Raw genomic sequence first — 19,771 nt, 5'->3', positions numbered from 1 at the left:
TTCGAGCAGGGGGTTGGACTAGATGACCTTCTGGGGTCCCTTCCAACCCTTATATTCTATGATTCTATGAATGTTTTAATTAGAATGAAGGGTAAGACAAGACAGTAAACAGAATTTTACATTGCATCTAGTGCTATGTCAGGATATTAAGAGTAACAGTCAGCATGAATTACTGAAAGTCTTTATGAACCTTAAGTTTCCAAAAACCTACCTAGCAATCATCCAGACAAGCAGAAATAGTCGATGAATAACCTGAACTTTGGCCAAATAGGTAGGCACGCATTTGAGAAAGCGGTTTTAAAACAAATAAAGGGCCAGTGATATGTAACCATTTCATTCATATGTGGTGTTAAACATAGAGCTGATTATATTGTAAAGTCCTACAGTTTGTACTCACTCAGAGTGAGCCACGTTTGACAACATGGGACACCTAACTGGTTTTGAAGATGGCTGTCCTGTTGGCATGCACAGGGCCAGTGGAGTTTAGCAGAGCATGTTAATTATACAACAGCACAAGTGTGCTTGGGACTCTAAAGAGTAGAGACTACTATAAACTAGTCTACACAACAGTTGCAAGGATTAAACTCCAGTTAACCTATCAGTTCAAATCTGTGCAGCCTTCTGTGAACACTCTGAAATCACTTTAAGAACTCCTTACTTTGATTTAGCTTAAGATAACTTCTTATTGACTTAATCAAACTGTCTTCCCCTAGGAAGGTATAGCCCTGAGCACAATGAGGACTCAGCAACGATTGGAACCTCTGATTGCGATCAAAGTACAAAGTACTATCTCCCCAGTGTTCCTAGACACTGCAAGGACCATATCCATTCCCAAAGAAATATGCTATTCAGCTAGACCAATTCAGTGCAGTTTCTTTCTGCTTGTAACAGTCTTGTCTCCTCCTCTCTGTCCCCCCACTACACATCCCACTGTCTTCTTGCCTCTCCCCTTCTCTTTGGTTATTGGTGGAGGGAGGAGAAGGGGTTCTCTCATCCCCCATCAACGGAAAAACTTTTAGATAAGAATTTGATATGGGATCAAAGTCAACACAAGGACATATTTAAACATATATATACACATACATACACACACACATACATATATATATGTTAACCACTTTCTACCTCCAAAGCACTTTGCAAACACCACTAAGAGCCAGGCAAAATATTTTGTAGATGGGGGCGCTTGATGCGGAGAGATTCAGCTACTTTACAAACTACTCTGAGTAGGGAGAAAGCCGTCTAGGCCTGACCACCATTTACACCACGGGATCTCAACCTTTTTCTTTCGGAGGCCCCCCAAACATTCCATAAAAACTCCACGGCCCGCCTGTGCCACAATAACTAGTGGGTAGCAAGCAGGGCAATTGCCCAAGGCCGCATGCCAGAGGGGGCACCATGAAGCAAAGTTGCTCAGGCTTCTGCTTCAGCCCCAGGTAGCGGGACTCAGGGCCTCACCCTTCAACCCCATGCAGTGGGGTTTCAGCTTTCTGCCCTGGTCCCCAGCAAGTCTAACACTGATCCTGCTTGGCGGACCCCCTGAAACCTGCTCGCAGCCTCCCCCCACAACCACGAAGCCCCGGACCCCTTGTTGAGAACCCCTAATATACACCAGTGTCATTGTATAAATAAAGTGACTTGTACAAGGTTATATAGAGTGTCGTTGTCAGAGATGGATTAGATTCCAGGACTTTCTAATTCCTGGACCTGTGACCTGACCATACCTCCCTAACCCTTGTGTAAATACTTACACAGTTTTCATAGCAGTGAGTTTAACTGGTTTTGCCATCAACATAATGTGTATGAAGTCCATTGCATTTATGAAGTCCACTTGCTTTGCTTAGGATGGAAACTCCTGCATGTGAGTTGGTAAATACAGATAAAGATACATTTAAACAAAGTAATAGATAAGCAATCATGCAATATAAGGCCATCATTGCACTGAGTGAAAAAGCACGAGAGTATCCTCAGGTAATGTAATTATTACAGAGAATCACAAAAATAGTCTCAGCTTGTGTCCTGACACTAACACAAAGAGCACGGCCTTACGGAGCTCACAATTTCCACTGGTGAAAAAACTTTACAAGAGGTGAATAAACAGAAAACATACTAATGTGCCGAAACTAATGGGTTTAGTTTCAAGTGATTGGAACATATCCTTAAACTAGGCTGATGAATCTTTTCTAAGGGCTTGTCTTCGCTACCGGGGTAAGTCAACCTAAGTTATACTACTCCAGTTACATGACTAATGTAGCTGGAGTTGACGTAGCTGAGGTTGACTTACCCCAGGGTCTTCACAGCACTGAGTCGATGGGAGATGCTCTCCGATCAACTTCCCTTACTCTTCTCGGAGAGCTGAAGTAAAGTAAAGAATAAAACTGTCAGACACATAGAAAAGCATAAATTGTTACACAAAAGTCAACATGGTTTCTGTAACGGGAGATCACGTCTTACTAATCTATTAGAGTTCTTTGAGGGGGTCAACAAACATGTGGACAAGGGGAATCCAGTGGACATAGTGTACTTAGATTTCCAGAAAGCCTTTGATAAAGTCCCTCACCAAAGGCTCTTACGTAAATTAAGTTGTCATGGGGTAAGAGGGAAGATCCTTTCAGTGATTGAGAACTGGTTAAAAGACAGGGAACAAAGGGTAGGAATAAACGGTAAATTTTCAGAATGGAGAGGGGTAACTAGTGGTGTTCCGCAAGGGTCAGTCCTAGGACCAATCCTATTCAACTTATTCATAAATGATATGGAGAAAGGGGTAAACAGTGAGGTGGCAAAGTTTGCAGACGATACTAAACTGCTCAAGATAGTTAAGACCAAAGCAGACTGTGAAGAACTTCAAAAAGATCTCACAAAACTAAGTGATTGGACAACAAAATTGTAAATGAAATTTAATGTGGATAAATGTAAAGTAATGCATATTGGAAAAAATAACCCTAACTATACATACAATATGATGGGGGCTAATTTAGCTACAACTAATTAGGAGAAAGACCTTGTAGTCATCGTGGATAGTTCTCTGAATACGTCCACACAGTGTGCAGAGGCAGTCAAAAAAGCAAACGGGATGTTAGGAATCATTAAAAAAGGGATAGAGAATAAGACGGAGAATATCTTATTGCCCTTATATAAATCCATGGTACACCCACATCTTGAATACTGCATACAGATGTGGTCCCCTCATACCAAAAGAGATATACTGGCATTCGAAAAGGTTCAGAAAAGAGCAACTAAAACGATGAGGGGTTTGGAACGGGTCCCATATGAGGAGAGATTAAAGAGGCTAGACTTTTCAGCTTGGAAAAGAGGAGACTAAGGGGGGATATAATAGAGGTATATAAAATCATGAGTGGTGTGGAGAAAGTGAATAAGGGAAAGTTATTTACTTGTTCCAGTAATATAAGAACTAGGGGCCACCAAATGAAACGAATGGGCAGCAGGTTTAAAACAAAAAAAAGGAAGTTGTTCTTCACTCAGCGCACAGTCAACCTGTGGAACTCCTTGCTGAGAAGTTTGTGAAGGCTAGGACTATAACAGGGTTTAAAAGAGAACTGGATAAATTCATGGAGGTTAAGTCCATTAATGGCTATTAGCCAGGTTGGGTAAGAAATGGTGTCCCTAGCCTTTGTTTGTCAGAGGGTGGAGCTGGATGGCAGGAGAGAGATCACTAGATCATTACCTGTTAAGTTCACTCCCTCTGGGGCATGTCTGTAGATAGGATACTGGGCGGGATGGACCTTTGGTCTGACCCAGTATAGCCATCTTATGTTCTTATGAGTACCGGGGTCAGCCAGAGAGTGCTCTGCCATCGATTGAGCGGGTTTTCACTAGACCCATTAAATTGATCCCTGCTGCATCGATTACACCAGCGTCAATCTCCTTGTAGTGGAGACCAATCCTAATATCTAGCAGCTTTGGGGAATGTGTCTATTTTTTTTCTTTGTGACAGAACATAACATCAAACCTCAGCATTGTTGGAACGCTCAGCGCTTTATGATAATGAAGTTCCTACCTGAAGGAACTTATGTTCCAAGGGCCAAATTATTCCCTTACACTTGTATGCACAACTCCCGCCAATTGCAAAGAGAACTGCTCACATATCTGAGGGCAGAAACTGGCCCTTCGTTGGAGAGAAAATACAGTTCAGAAGTGGAATACACAGGATGAACAAGAATTGGCAAGTACAACCTGAATCTGCTGCAGATACTTCATACTGAAACCCCAACCATGCAAAAAAAAATCAAGAGATTGGCTGGGCTATCCCCATTCCTTGTGTTGGAACATTTAGGGTTCATATTTTCAAGCTATTCTGTGCAACGATGAGGGCTAGAAATTTTTTTCAAATAAAAGTTGAGATTCTCTGTAATAACCTGAGACTCCAACAGTTGGAGTTTTGAGACCACAAATATCACGTGACTCATGACAAAATCAAAGGTACACCAGTACCTTTATTTTTTTGTTACTGTTTAAGTTTCTTTGGGGAAGGCCAGAGGCTGGGGCCATAATCAAAAAGACTTTAAGGAAGAAATTTATCTCTAGGAGAAATTTGACCGGGGGGGGTTTAGTGGGTGTTGTGCTGAGGGGCCCCATTCAGGGATCAGGGCTGTATTGTTCTAGGCACTGAACAAAACGACTGTCCCTTCTCTGGAGAGCTTACATTTCAAAGCCCTGATCATGGGACTACTATTGGTGGTAAAGTTAAGCACATGTGTAAGTGTTTGTAGGATTCAGGCCTAAGGTAGCCAGTTCTTCAATGCACAAGAAGTGGGAAATCCAGTGAATGGGGAAACACAGAAGAACATACAAAGACCAGAATGAAACATAGTTCAGAAAGCTCATAGGATTACAACAAGAGATAAGTACTGGACATCAGGAGGGCTGCTACTTCTCATAAAAGTTAGTTCAGAGATAAGGAAAGACTACAGCAGGCCAGGCCATTAAAATCAATTTATAAGAACAAGAGCCTGATTTCGCAGGATCTTGGTTCCACCCACACAAAGCAAGAGCCGAGCTCTAGTCCCTCACACAAGAATTCACACACAAGAACATGGAAGCCACAATTTTGTATCCTGCAAAGCCCAATATAAAGGATAAAAACAAACCCAGATTTTTTTTTATCTTAAGTTATCCAGCAAGCTATTGATACTACAATGATAGGAAAGAAATCCTTGGAGACAGACATCAGCAATGAACCTGCAGACATGCTATTAGGGATACAGGAAGAGTGAAAAGGACCTAGTGGGTGGAGACCAGTCCCCTCTTATCACAGGCAACACACCCATATAATCCTGTTAATAAATTTATTACGCTCCACCTTAACATCTGATAGATTTCTTGCCCCAACTAGTCCTATTGGGAGGTTGTTCCAGAGCCTCACTCCTCTGATGATTAGAAACCTGATTTCCAGCCTACATTTATTCATGGCCAGTTTATATCCATTTGTGCTTGAGCCAACATTGTCTTTAAGTTTAGACAGCTCTTCTTTCTCCGTGGGGTTTAACCCCCAGCCCCCCAATGTATTTATAAAAAGCAATCACATCCCCTCTTAGTCTCTCTTTTGTGAGGCTAAACAAGCCACGCTCTTCTAGGGTAAGTCTACAATGCAATTAGACACCTGCGGCTGGCCCATGCCAGCTGACTTGGGCTCAAGAGGCTGTCTAACTCTGGCGCAGACATTCAGGCTTGTGCTGAAGTCCAGGCTCTAGGACCCTGCGAGGTGGGAGGGTCCCACAGCTTGAGCTGCAGTTGGAGCCTGAATTAAGCAGCCCCTTAGCCTGGGCCTGCCGCAGGTGTCTAATTGGAGTGTAGACATACCCACAGTCTCCTCTCATAAAATAGGCCTTGACCATCCTAGTAACCCTTCTCTGCATGTGTTCCAGTTTGAATTCATCTTCCTTGAACATGGGTAACCACAACTATACAGAGTATTCCATTATTACCAGTGCCTTCAACAATGGTGTTAATGCTTCCCACTCTACTTGAAATACCTCACCAGATAAGATACAGTGTAAGAACTCATGTTGTGAAGAAGAGCTATTTCTGATGGTCACTTGTTAAGATTGGGGCATATACATCTCCTTGTTAAAGTTAGTGGTTTTCCCCATTTAAGTCTATTAGTCATTTAACTTCTCTAGCCTCCCTTTCCCTGCCCTCATCAAAACGGAGGGGGGAAATGGACCATTAGAACTATTTCGGAAGCTTCTCTCCTGCTAGAATAGACATTGCTATGTTTAGACACTACTGTTCTCTCTTGTTGATAACCCTCAAAAGGAGGATGTCAATCATTTTTCTACTGAAACTGTTAAACCAAAAGTTAAAAAAACGAATCTCTCTTCCAATCTCTAGAACAGACACACGAAAAGCTACCACTTAAAGTGCAAAGGGACAATGAAACCCAAGACTTACAAAAAAGGCAGGAAGCAAGAGAACATCTAGAGGAAAACATTAACCCCTGCACTTTCATTTGTACAGGAGTCCAGCTGCACAGCTCACAGAAACTTTATTGGAAGAGGTGTGATCCTAATCCCAATATGTGAGTGCCTTATTTACAAGGACCTGCTCATGTGTTTATACAGAAACATCCTACATAAAACAAAGGTTTAGTAATATTTCCAAATCATTTGGAAGGGGTGGGAAAGATCTCCCCAAAATCAAAGACTAGCCAGAGGATATCTTGATATGGAAACCTTGAATTTCAGTGTTCAGAACCTTATGTGATTTCCATGACTTATAAAACACCCTTCTGGGGTGGAAAATAATCCCCAAATACAGATATTCACTGGGAGGGAGATACCTGGAAAGCAGCAGTGCTGACAGAAGCCCAAGGGTATTAATGGACAGAAAACTGGATAGCAGCTTACAGCATGACATGATGTTCAAAAAGAGGGTGAAAAGCCCATGTGATTCAGGGCTGCACATGCAGGGCCATTGTTTCGCAAAACTGGGAGGCAACTGCCCATTACTATGGTGCTGGTGAGAATGCACCAGAAAGACATCAACAAGTTGCACAGACAAGATGGGTGAAGTAATATCTTTTACTGGACCAACATCTGTTGATGAGAGAGACAAGCGTTTGAGCTTACACAGAGTTCTTCTTCAGGTCTGGGAAATGTACTCAGAATGTCATGGCTAACCTATTATTGAAGCTGACTGTGGCTTCCAGGAAGTTGATGCTAGTGTGGGAGTTTTCTAGAGAGAGTTTAATGGATGGGTGGTTGAATTTGTGATGGAAATCTATGAGGGAGTTTAGGTTGATTGTCCAGAGGATGAAAATATCATTGATGTATCTCAGGTATAGCATTGGTTTTGTGGCTTTGGCTACAAAAACACTGCATACAACAAGTTGGATGAAATTTAGAGAAAAGACACAAAAGGTTATTAGGAAGCTAAAGATTCATTTAGGGCCCAATTCTGCCTTCCTTTACAGGCACGCAACTCCCATTATTGTCAGTGGGAGTTGCACTGCTAAGTGAGAGCAGAATTGTTCCCTAAATGCAGAGAGCTTAGCTAAACAATGACTCAGGAAGCATCTGATAGCCATCTGCAAGTATTTGAAAGATATAAATACACTAAGGAAGGAGAGGAATTATCCATTCAGCCCTTAGCCTGTTTGCTGTGACTGGTGCTAGTTAGTGGCACAAAAAAAGGATGAAACAAGGGTTGAAATAAGGATGTCAAAAGAAACAATTATAGTGATTTTTTGTGAGACGGACACTTATTCACTAGAACGGGACTGAGATATTCACTTGCCCTGTAGCAACAACATTCACGCCTTGCCTATTATCAAAATTACACCCATTTAAAGGTGTGATTGTAAACCAATTTAGCTGAAGAGGTACAAAACACAGCGTGGACACAATTCAATTTAAAACAGGCTTGTATCCATATAACTTAATTCAGTAAGGAATTCTTTGGGTAAGGAATCAGCTTTTCAAGTGGTCTAAAGTTAAACCATCTCAATTCTGCATACAGGCAAGGCCTCTGTGACTACAGGCCAAGGCCCATCTTGGAGCAGTGACTATGGCCTGGTCTATACTACAAAGTTAGGTCCATGTAAATTGCCTTGCATCAACCTAGTTGTGCATGTGTCTACACTTAAATTTGTCTCCCACGAATGTAAATGCCCCGTTATGGCAACACAGTAACTCCACCTCCCCAAGCAGCATTGAGCTATGATCAAAGTACTGAAGTCAACACAGCATGAGTGTAGACACTGTGTTACCTATGACAGGTTTCAGAGTAACAGCCGTGTTAGTCTGTATTCGCAAAAAGAAAAGGAGGACTTGTGGCACCTTAGAGACTAACCAATTTATCTGAGCATAAGCTTTCGTGAGCTACAGCTCACTTCATCGGATGCATCCGATGAAGTGAGCTGTAGCTCACGAAAGCTTATGCTCAGATAAATTGGTTAGTCTCTAAGGTGCCACAAGTCCTCCTTTTCTTTTTGTGTTACCTATGTCAACCCTAACAGTCCTCCAACAGTTCCACAATGCCCAACACTGACCACTCTGGTCACAATTGTGAACTCCATTACGCCAGGGTCACAGAGACTGGCGGCATCCCCCAATAATACCCCCTTAAAACTCCATATATTTTGTAAATACCTTTTCCTGATTGTACAGCTCAGCAAACGTACCTAGCAGCTCTCCACAGTTGTGTGCAACGGCCAAGCTCACCATGGTGGCTACATGCTCCAGACGCGTTCTGGCCTGGAGTAGACAGAAGATATTGGATTTCCTGGGCCTGTGGGGAGAAGAGGCTCCGCTAGGGACCAGCCACAGAAAGCTGGACATCTCTGAGCAGGTTGCATGGGGGGGTTGCAGAAGGGGCATAACAGGGATCAACAGCAGTGCCACAGTAAAAGTGAAGGAACTGCGGCAGGTATACAAGAAGGCCAGGGGGTCCAACAATCAATCCAGTGCAGAGAAGCAGATCTGCTGCTTTTACAAAGAGCTGCACACCGTACTTGACAGAGACTCCACACACACACCCCCCCCCCACTGTGGATACCTCTGAGAAGCCCAAGACGTAGACCCATGGTGTGAACAGTGAGGAAAAGGAGGAGCTGAAGAAGGAAGAAGAGAAGGATTGGGGACATGCAACTAGGGGGATCCAGCATGCTGCAAGCCAAGACCTGTTTGAGACTCCACCGCAGTCCAGCCAGTTCCAGCAGTCAAGCACAGGCCTGTTGCAGGGGAAGGAACCTTGGGTAAGTAACTGTATTTCCCATTACATGTACTGACTTCACAGGACATAGCTACTGACATCATTAATTTGCCGGTACCAGAAAAGGTAGCAGTACAACAAAGAGATGTAGCATGGTCATCTGATTTTCATTCCCTTCTAAAGTTAGGTGGGGGGAGGAGGGGAAGCATACAGCGCAGTTTGTTTATGTACACAGGGATGTTCCTTGAATCCTCCTGAGAGATCTCGAGGAAACTTTCATGTAGGTAGTCTGCAGTCCTCTCCTGAAGGTTTCTAGGGATGGCAGTCTTATTTCTTCCTCCGTGGTAGTACACTTTCCCATGCCACTTACTGATAACATGGATAGGCACCATTGCAGTAAACAGGCTAGCAGCCTACAGGCCTGGGCGGCTACAGGACACCAGCGGCATCTGTGCTCTCAGTGCCCTTGTTCCCTCAGGAGTGAGATATCAACTAAAAATCACCACCGCCAGTGGAAAATGGTGCCAGCATTTTCCCCGTACTCATAGTTTCAGGCAACTGAGCAATGCCCTCACTCCAGGTGGGCCGTTCTCACGATTGCCAGTGCTGTGAGTGGTGCTGTGCACAAGCACTCTGAAACAGAAGTGTCAGTAAGCATGTCTTGTTTATAACTTCGGGAATGCAAGGGAAAGGAGTTCTGACCCTTAACTCCCTCTTTCTGTTGTGACTATACTGACAATGGTACCTCTGTATTTTATCTGTAGCTGCTGTCATTGCAGCTTTGAAGAATTCCCCCTCCACAACCACAGAATGCCTGAGCCAGATATGGAGGAGAAAGAGGAGGACTTGGGATGACATGTCCTGGGTAGAGGGAGGGAGCTGCACAGTCATCTCCTTCCATCTTTGCAACCAGTGGCCTGTGCTCCCCACTGCCGTGCTGGAGCCTCCACATTTATTTGACAAACAACATTTGCAGAATTTTAAAATATTGTGTGCAGAACTTTTAATTTTTTGGCACAGAATGCCCTCAGGAGTAAGAAATGTAACAACTAAACAGGCAGGCTGCTAATGTTCTCATTGTTAGTTAATTGTTCGCATTCTTAGTCTATTAAGGCTCCTTTACCTTGCCAGAGTGGTGTAAAGGAGCCTTATTGTAAATGACAGTCACGGAATCCTCAGCGAGGAAGGTCTCCGTGCGTTCTCACTTTTTTTCCTGTGCCAGAGAGGCACAATGGGGTTAGATTACAGCTCAGGATCTGTTTTACTTACCCATTTAAAAAAAATGCAGGACAATGATTAGCAAAACCGTATGACTTTCTTGTGTGAAAGTCTGAGCAATTTAAAGCAACATTCTACTTTACAGAACACCAAACACAAAAATAACAGTAATGTAATTTAAATGAAAATCCAGGGTTATAACTGGAATGCAGGGTGTTGGTTACCAAGTATTTGTAACTTAACTTTCATGTGTTTAGGAAATGCTGAACAGTTATTGTGATTTTTTTTCTGCATGGTAGTTTAAATAAATTACGCTGTAGCTCACGAAAGCTTATGCTCAAATAAATTCGTTAGTCTCTAAGGTGCCACAAGTCCTCCTTTTCTTTTTGCGAATACAGACTAACACGGCTGCTACTCGGAAACCTACCAAAATAAGTGAAACTGGTGTAATTATATTGCATTATTTTTCAGAATTTTGCAATTTTTTGGCACAGAATTCCCCCAGGAGTAATAATAATAGAAAAGTATCCCTTTCTGTCAATATGCTATGGGGCAAGGTGGGACGGTGGCATAATAAGGGTGCCGTCTATTGCTCCACTGCAACTCGGGAACTCTACTGTTGCAAATCCATTCACTGTGTCTACATAGGAAAGCTACACTGGTATAAGCTAACATGTTAATTTAAACCAACAGTTATATTGATATAACTTCCCCATGTGGATACGCTTATTGTGGAATAATAATGTCCATATGGGGCGTTACACCAGCACTGGTGTATCTGGAAAAAAAAAACCTTTCCCATCCAAACAAGACCTTATGGGTTGTGAACAAGATCACAAATTATGCTTTTGTTAGACCCTCACACCCAACCGCCCACAGTGGGCTTTGTTTTTAACACGCTGCAGAAAGCACAGTCAGGCATGGGGGAGGATTGGTGGAATGGAGGTTAGTGTTAGAAGGTTTTTGGAAAAATGTGTTTTAAGTTAGATTTATAAAAAGAGAAAATTAAGGTTGTGCCGCGTACAGGATTTGGGTTTGGAGTCCAGGCACTGAGGCTGGCTCGAGAGAAGGTGTGTGGTCGCTTGTTGGAAAAGAGGGCCAAGAGAGCACCAAGTTGCACCAAGCAGGTAGAGTATTTTATTTTATCATCATCATTTATTCTTTGTATTACAGTTGCACCTAGGAGTCTTAGTCGGGGAACAAGACCTCATTTACAGAGTGCCCAAGAGTGCATAGTGGCACAAGCCAAGTCACCTAAAATCCAATGCAGGAGAGTTTCATAGGATTGTGCAGGAAATACAGTGTTTAGAACTGACACCTCCAGCCCCTTCCCTCTCCCCTCCACATAAAATCATATTTGCAGCTAAACTGTGGTACTGGCCATCATAGTTACAACCAAACTAGAGGCACTGATCCTGCAGTCCTTACTCTGGTACAACTCTCACTGAAGAAAGACTGGAGCATCAGGCTCTTTATCAATTAGGTACAGAATAACATTTACTACGCTGGTGACTAGCAGGCCAGGTTTGGGGATTTTTGAGAGACGTGGGAGGGGGTTTCAGGGAGGGGGAAATAATTTTCCAGCACCCTCTTTGAAATTAGTAATTTGCTGAACACAAGATACCCAACTTCTTGTTTAGAAAGGCTGTAACCACACAACAAGAAGGGACGCACAAAGCAAAATCTCTTTACCCCATTACTGCTTTAAAAAAAAAAATGTTTAGTAAATTGTTTTGTCAAATAATTGGAGGAAGGGCCAAGGCCTCATGTGAAAGGTGGATTTGGGAAGTCAGATGCAAAAAAAATTAAATAAATTCAGTGAAAGGATCTAGAACTCTGTAAGCTACAGGTCACAATAAATAAATAAATAAACCTCCTCATTATGATCCCAGTCCACCTCCTGTTAAAACAATGGAAAGAACTTCCATTGGCTTTAATGTTAGCAATATCTTGTTCTAAGGGCTTGCTCCTGAGAGGTCTTGAACTTTAATGGGAGTTGGAGGTATTCAGCTCTTCTTGGGATAAGCTCTTGAATACCAAAACTGACTTGAAACATGCAAGAGTCTTCATTTCATGATGCTTCATTTCTTTTGAACACCATACATTGGTACTTGCTGATGCTAGGTAAGTTTTGTAAAGAAACATACACATTAACAACCACGGAAAAGTTATGTTTTGGCTTGGAAGTGGTGAAATAGCTTATTTTGCATTTTAGAACTAGATTAGCACCTAGCAAGCAATCAACTGAGTGAGGGGCACAGAAAATAGTGACTGATTCATTTATTTCCTAAAGGATGATTAATTTTTTACTTCATCATTTGTGTCAAGGTGCATTTAGACGGAAATTGGAATTCAGGTAAAAATGCACAAAAATGGCATTTTAAATTGGCTTTTTAATAGTCAAATAAAACACCTTAAATGTGCTGGGTACCTAAGGAAAAAAAGTTTATGAAAATATCTTTTGCATTAAAATTCACTGATTTGTTAAACAAAGAAAGTATTATCTGTAGTCAGTGAACTGAAGTGATTGTTTCTGGTCACCATGTCATTCAAGGTTTTAAAACTAGTAGATCTTACACCTAATTTTCATTCATAGATTGGAAAAGGAAAAAACAAACAAACAAGCTTTCATGGTTTCTCAAATCTCAATGGGTTCCTCAACTCTGAATGGACTAGTCATTGAACTGAGCTAGCTGAATAAACTCAAATTAAGGAAACATTCTCTCTGCACCTGCAGAAGAGGCTATGGCTGTCAAAAGTTGGTTTAGCACTTCATCAAACCTGGTTCCAGCTGCTTAGCTGCCAGTAACTTCCACCAGTTCAGTGCTTTGACTTTCCTTAAAACGAATAGCAAATACATACTGCTTGAATGTTTATTTAATTTAAATAATTTTAAATAGATTATGGTAAATTGAGGCTTTAACATTGGTTGTCAATTTCCAAATAGACATCTTTTAAAAAAGAAAAATGTATTTAATTTGAATTTTTGAAATCTGGGTTTTTTTTAAATCATTGATTTTATCCATCCTGAGTTCTGCTATGCACTACAGTAGCAGCAGACCCTGTAATTGTAAGGGGTGGATGGAGCTGGTTCCCTGATGGGTTTTCTTATTGGCTAGCTCAACCAACAGGCCATTTTTAATCTCTTTATCAAAGATGATACAAGTGCATTCATTTGCTATTTAATATGTGCATTTTCGGCAAATTGGATTGCCACAGTCTTCTGGCAAGTTGCCAGCGCGGCCCTCGGTATCACAGAGCTTGGGTGCTTAGTGGGACAAGTACAGAGATTTGAATGCCTTCTTGGAGCAGCACTAAGGGTATGTCTACAATACAATACAGGAGCATAGCTTACAGCCCTGAACCTGTGCTGCTTTAGCACTGCAGTGTAGCCACTTGCTACAATGATGGAAGGGGGTGTGCCGTTGTTGTAGTTAATCCACGCCCTTGAGAGTTATGGCTGCATCATGGTGACCTCTGGACACAGGAGACTTAAGTGCTTCTTTCTCCAGCTATTAGCTGTAGGGGGCTTCCCTACCAGCCTGCTGGAAGGGGAGGCCAAATACTCTGCAGCTCCACTAAGAAGGCCAGGCAGAAATACACCGTTGGTGGGACTGTCCCATATTGACATGCACAAGGAATTCCACAGGACTGGTTGAGCATCCATGGTGCTTAAATAGTGGAGAGGGGAGCATCCAGGGGAGATGGTCCCCAAGGTTGGGGGAATGTCTGGGGTGGGATGGGGTCCCTGATGCAGTGAAGGTTGGGGTATAAAGGAAATAGCCAGGCAGGGGTGGGGGTTGAGAGAGCTTCCCCCACAGTGCTGTCCCTCACCTAGAGCCTTGGGACTGAGCCTCTTACCCCCACCCCCATCGTCTGGATATAAACTGGGGCATCCTTACAGCAGGTTATACTAGCCAGAGCAAAGTGAAGTCTTTAAACTACGATCTAAAGACTTCAATAGCTCAGCCACAGGTAAGAGGATTTTCGCAGGAGTAGGTGGGTTAGATCCTGTGGCCTGCGTTGTGCAGGAGGTCGGACTAGATGATCATAATGGTCCCTTCTGACCTTAGTATCTATGAATCTAAGTGGTAGCTAAATCGATGGGGTTACCAATCCTCCAGGATTGTCCTGCAGTCTCCAGGAATACATCCAACTGAAACTGGCAACCCTGAAAAAGAACTGTTCCATGGACCTAGTGGTGTCTATACTAGGGTTTAGGTGGGCTTAACTATGTCTCTCTGGGGTGTTGATTTTTCACACTCCTGAGTGACATGATGAAGTTCAACCAAAGTTTTAGGTGTAGACCAGGCCTTAGCCTTCATTTTCAAAGACAAATACTATTAATCAAGACGGTTTATTTAGACTGTAAACTCTGTGGGGCAGGGACTCTCTTCCTATTTTCTGGTCAGCGCCTAGCACAATGGGTCCTGATCATGGTCAGAGCCTCTAGGCATTATTGGAATACAAATAACAAATATTAGGAATTGCATCTGAAAATTTATCACCAAAATATAAACTCAGTGAGCATGTGAATACTAGGACCCCAAGAGGGACTAGATCCTGCTTCACAACTCTCCCCACCCCCAAGGTTTGTGCATTACCTAACCAGCCGTTTTAGCAGGTGGGATCTCTTTCCTTAGCACTGAAATACTACAGGAAAAAGCCACGTTTAATGTAATCAAGCTCTACATTACAGCCACATGGAAACAGTTTCAGTCAATAAACAACCTCTGTAAGAAGACAGCAGAGCAGCGGAAAAATCAGATACCAATTTAGCCAGGATACAGAAGAGTCACTGGCTGAGCTCACGGGCTTTTGTTATAAATGTATTTACATCCAGTGAAGCAGCACACAGTTGAGTCTCCACTGCCCCTTTTAGTCTTCCATAGCTCAGTGAGCCCAAATTGTGGCAGTGAACCCAGCTCTGCACCTTCTTCTATGTTATTCTCTCCCATACTTGGAACAGCCTCCCACATTCTGTGCATCAAATGCTGTCCCTTTATTACCTTCAAATCTCTCCTCAAAAACCACTTCTACGAAGTGTTTCTGTCTTGATTGCTGCATCTAGTCCCCTCACAGAAGAACCACTGTCCCATGCACCGTATCTGCTGAAGTTACATCGTTAGATCCTTGGAGCAGGAACATTGGCTTTATACACATTTGATAAACCACTTCAAACATCTACCAGTTGGTGTTTTAATAAAGAAGAAACTGCCTTCCAACAATGGCATCAAAGCCAAGCTCAAGACTGGACTCCAGTTCTCATACACAGTGTGCACCAGTGGAATGTCTCCAGGGGATAACAGGCTCCATCACTCCTGCAGTGTTTCACTTGAGTCAATTTCTACAATGGGTGTAGGGTCTAGCAGAAGGAAACGTGGGTGTACTCTCCTGGTCAAAGCCATCACCAGGAAGGATTCTGAACAAATAATTTGTTTGGGGTGGGAAAGGGAAGATGCATGGCAAACATACTTTCATTGCAAAATCTGATTCCTCATATTTGCTGGTGGTAAGAGGTGTATTACTAGGAATAAAACGGAATTTACTTGAGTGTGACCAAGGAGTGACACCAACATTTATCAGAATTATATCCATGAAATGCACTGAAAGATAATTCATGGTCCTCCTCAAAAGCAACTACTTGTAAAGATTAGACTGCATTACACCTGCATTATTACCACAGAATTGGAGACCAATCTGGCAGGAGACATATAGCAAACAGAAAGCTTTTTTGGACATTTGGAGACTGGGCCATTCCTCTTACTAAGAGAAATACATGACTCAAAGCATGAGCAGCTATAAGAGTTATAAATGCAGATGAGTTTTATTGGCAGAGGGAACCAGGGTTACTGTGAACTCTAGAAGCATAATGAAGAAACTTATCTATTTTTTATCTTGCCTTTGTAATTTTGATAGGAAGTTCAGCTGGAATTTTTATAAGACACTTAAAAAACCTGAAGAATTGGTTGATGGTACTTTTAACATAAGGAAGACCTCTATTCTAGTGCAAAAGATGAAGTGGTGGTTGCCATTAAATCCAAAAAATAGGACACATTGCATTATTGGAGCAGACATTTGTCGGACAGGACATAAAACCAATGTCCTGGTATCTTGTCCTTAAAGATACCCTTCTACTTTGTGGTAGTAGATGAGGATGAGGAGTGATCTTTGTACAGGAACTCAAGGCAATTCCACCTGCTGGCATGAACATTCAGGTGAGCACACCCTCATACTGCAGGGCATAAGTCACCTATTAGCTGCCTGACTTGAGGAAGAAACTTCCTTTATGGGCAAGTTATTACGTAGTTGTCCACTGTGCAGCTTCCTCTGAAACATATGGCAGTGATCAGCGTCAGAGACTGGACTAGACACTCTTATCCCAGCTTTACTGATGAGGAAGCTGAAGAGTTTGGAGTAAGCTCATGTTGTTCCTGGGTGTCAGTATGGTGTTCAGACCACTAGACACACTGCCTTTCTAATAAGCATAATAAATCACTATGCTAAAGTATACAGTGAATATGGTGAATTACTACTAATTGCAAAGTCTGGGGGCACCACAGCCCCATGCAGCATAGGGGTTAAAGACTCCTGATTGATTGAGAAATGTGTTGTTCCCATTTCCTCACCTGTGGCATAAGAGTCAAATTAGCTTAAGTAACTGGTTCTTGTCTTATGTAAATAAAGTTATGTCATTTATCTCACCAGCCTCTAGATATTTCAGTTTTGTTTATAACTGTGATATTAGCATGCGCTTCTAACACACCATTCATCCATGGATCTCAAAGCACTTTACAAAGATGAAGCCCCCCCAAAAGCCCTGACACAGAGAGGTTAAGTGACCTGCCCCAGATCACAAAGAAAGTCTGTAGCACAGCCAAGAATTAGAGTTGTGTCCTTACCACTAGGTACAACTTTCTTCCTCAATATCTGACTTTTGTTTACTTGTTAGAGCTACTGCATGCTGTGAACACCACTACCCCAATTATAAAACTCTGCCAATAGAGCCAGAAAGAGATTGCTAGCAAAAGGTAGAAGCTGTGATCACAGAAGCTACATCGCAGAAGTACTATCCTGTAAAGAATTAAATAAATATTCATAGCAGGGGCAGCAATGACAGTTCAAGAAAGAGCTAAGTGCCTTGTGTTTGGATTAGTATCTCAAAACAACTGGGCAGCTCAAAATGCAGAAAGTGGCCATGAGCTACATTTCCTAGTTTACCAAATGTAGGCTCTTCAAAGCAACAAAATCAGCTGCTCAGCAGGATTATTTTTAAATCCCCAGAAGAGGAGTTTTACTGTTCTGTTTCAAGAGTAATAGTTTTATTCGAGGACACAAATAAGAATTCACTGAAGTTATGACTTGCATTTCTTTTTAAAAAAGGAAAAAAACAAGGCAGTTTTGCTATTGAATTAACAGTAAATGAACTTTAACCAACTCTAGGGATTCAGAGCAAGGGAGATTCATCCGCTGCATATTCATGGCCAAGCATAATGGATTTATCTTGTGTACTTGGGTTTTAATTGCATGCACTTCTTCAGCCAATTGGCAGTTTCAGTGGCACCTCAAAGCACTGGATAGGTTTCATATACATTTCATGTCTCAGCTACAAGGTGAGAAGGATGTTATTCCTGGCCACTTCTATGCATTAGGAAATATTAAATACACAAAATTTAGCCTCTGTAGACTGCAGACAGTAGAGGGCAACATATTAGGATATTTTTGATTAGGTCTGACAACAATATTCCATCCACAAGAGGGCAGTACCTCGGAGGAAGGATTCCCCAACAACATACACACATGCTCGTAGGTATGCGTGTGGTCAACCATACAACAAACTCAGTCAGAGTGAGATGAATCTAAATCATATCTGATGAATGGCTAAGCCTATTAAGTTATTACCTAGTAATCGCAACAAACCCAGCATAAATCAAGACAGTAAACAGACATACAAAAATCTTATAAGAGAAATGTTTAGGTAATTGGCCTTCCATACACTTGTACTGCATGGACATGGTAAAGATGAATCAGAACACACCTAGTCAAAAGCACTGCACAACAACAGTTCTGTATTTTAAGGGCTCTCCAGTTTATATTTACCTTTACTGTGCAGCCTTGATTAAAAACTAGGGGTAGGGGAAATCTGCCCAAAAATGTATTTGAGCAATATAATCATTGGCTTGTAATTCTGAAAAAACACTAATTGTTCAAGCTTAGAATATTTGCATTATACAAAAATAATGGAATAAAATGCTGATCGTAAAGGATCAGACCATAAACTCCTTACAGATTTAAAAATAAAAAAACACTGACAGATCACAGATGCAAATTAAGCATGGGACAGGTCTAAGGGGACTCGTATTTCTAATTGCCAATGACAGTGTGTGAACTTGGGCAAGTCCCTTAGCCTCTGAGCCTCAGCTTCTCTGTCTGCAAAGTGCATCTCTGTAAGGTACTTCAAGATCTACAGATAAATGTGCAAAGTATTACTTTATCATGGAGTGGTTAGTAAGAAGGACAGTGTCTCAGCAGTAATGAATCAAATATGAAATGTAAGAGCCATACAGTATCAATGCTGCCTACAAGTTATCGCCATAAATCAATCATTCTGATTAGATTAGGCTTCATGATGCAATCATACCCATAAGAAGCAGTTTCACAACTGCGAAATGAGCACTTTGCTCAGCAGCATATTATGAAGTATGTCTGCAGTAACTATGGAATTTTGGTCAACTTGTGATTGAAATTTGTGTTTCAAACAACACTATAAACAAAAAGTATTTCAGCGCATCCTCATTTTAAGGCTAGGTATATTAACGGCTTCTCAACAATCATTTCTGGCCACAAACTAACCCTGTGTAAATTCCCTTATTGAAAAGCCAAACAAGACTAGATTCAAGAGAGAACAGATTTTCAACCTAGTATATCACCTTAGCAACTTTTTTTTTTTTTAGCAGGCACAACATAAAAATAAATGTGTCTTTCACAGTTCCAAGATGAAATTTTCCGTTGGCCAGATACTAGAGAACTGGTTTTCCACTTTTTGTTGTTGTTGTCATAGACCACATGACTGCCTCAATCTGAGAACATTTTACGTGCTAACCTGCAACAAAGACCACAGTTTGCAACTATCTTTCCTCCAAAAAAGTCTTCATGTGTTTAATATAAATTAAAGATTCACTTGCTAGAGACGGTTTCCGGTTAGTAACGGGTCAGGGAAGTTCTGTTTGGATGAAGCTTTCCAATCTACTATTTTCAAGACCCAACTGAAAAATAAAAGTAACTGCCACCTTCGGGTTAAAAAGTTTGAAAGAAAGAAAAGAATCTGTAGGCATTATTTTAAAATTTGGTAGCTAGCCAAGTAACTCAGAGAGCAAGAAAC

The 19,771-nt window shown here is 41.8% G+C and overlaps 1 protein-coding gene across 17 annotated transcripts in view; it reads right to left on the bottom strand.

The window, feature by feature from the left end:
- The window catches only part of HMBOX1 (homeobox containing 1), a 156,793-nt gene that overhangs the window by 132,087 nt on the left and 4,935 nt on the right, over positions 1-19,771 (bottom strand). Inside the window, exons 1-4 of one of the 17 annotated variants that reach the window (XM_075126327.1) lie at positions 9,140-9,205; positions 8,642-8,748; positions 2,285-2,355; positions 1,752-1,855 (exon numbers count right to left, since the gene is read on the bottom strand). The exons of 13 other annotated variants lie outside the window; for them this stretch is intronic. The gene's annotated coding sequence lies outside the window, so the exon portion shown is untranslated. Of the gene's footprint in view, positions 1-1,751; positions 1,856-2,284; positions 2,356-8,641; positions 8,749-9,139; positions 9,206-19,771 lie in introns of those variants that run through there. 3 more of the 17 variants (XM_075126329.1, XM_048845807.2, XM_075126330.1) reach the window with 3 other exon arrangements.

The sequence above is a fragment of the Caretta caretta genome, chromosome 3 (assembly GCF_965140235.1).
Source record: "Caretta caretta isolate rCarCar2 chromosome 3, rCarCar1.hap1, whole genome shotgun sequence".
Lineage (NCBI taxonomy): Eukaryota > Metazoa > Chordata > Testudines > Cheloniidae > Caretta > Caretta caretta.
This window is presented reverse-complemented; position numbering and strand designations above follow the sequence as displayed.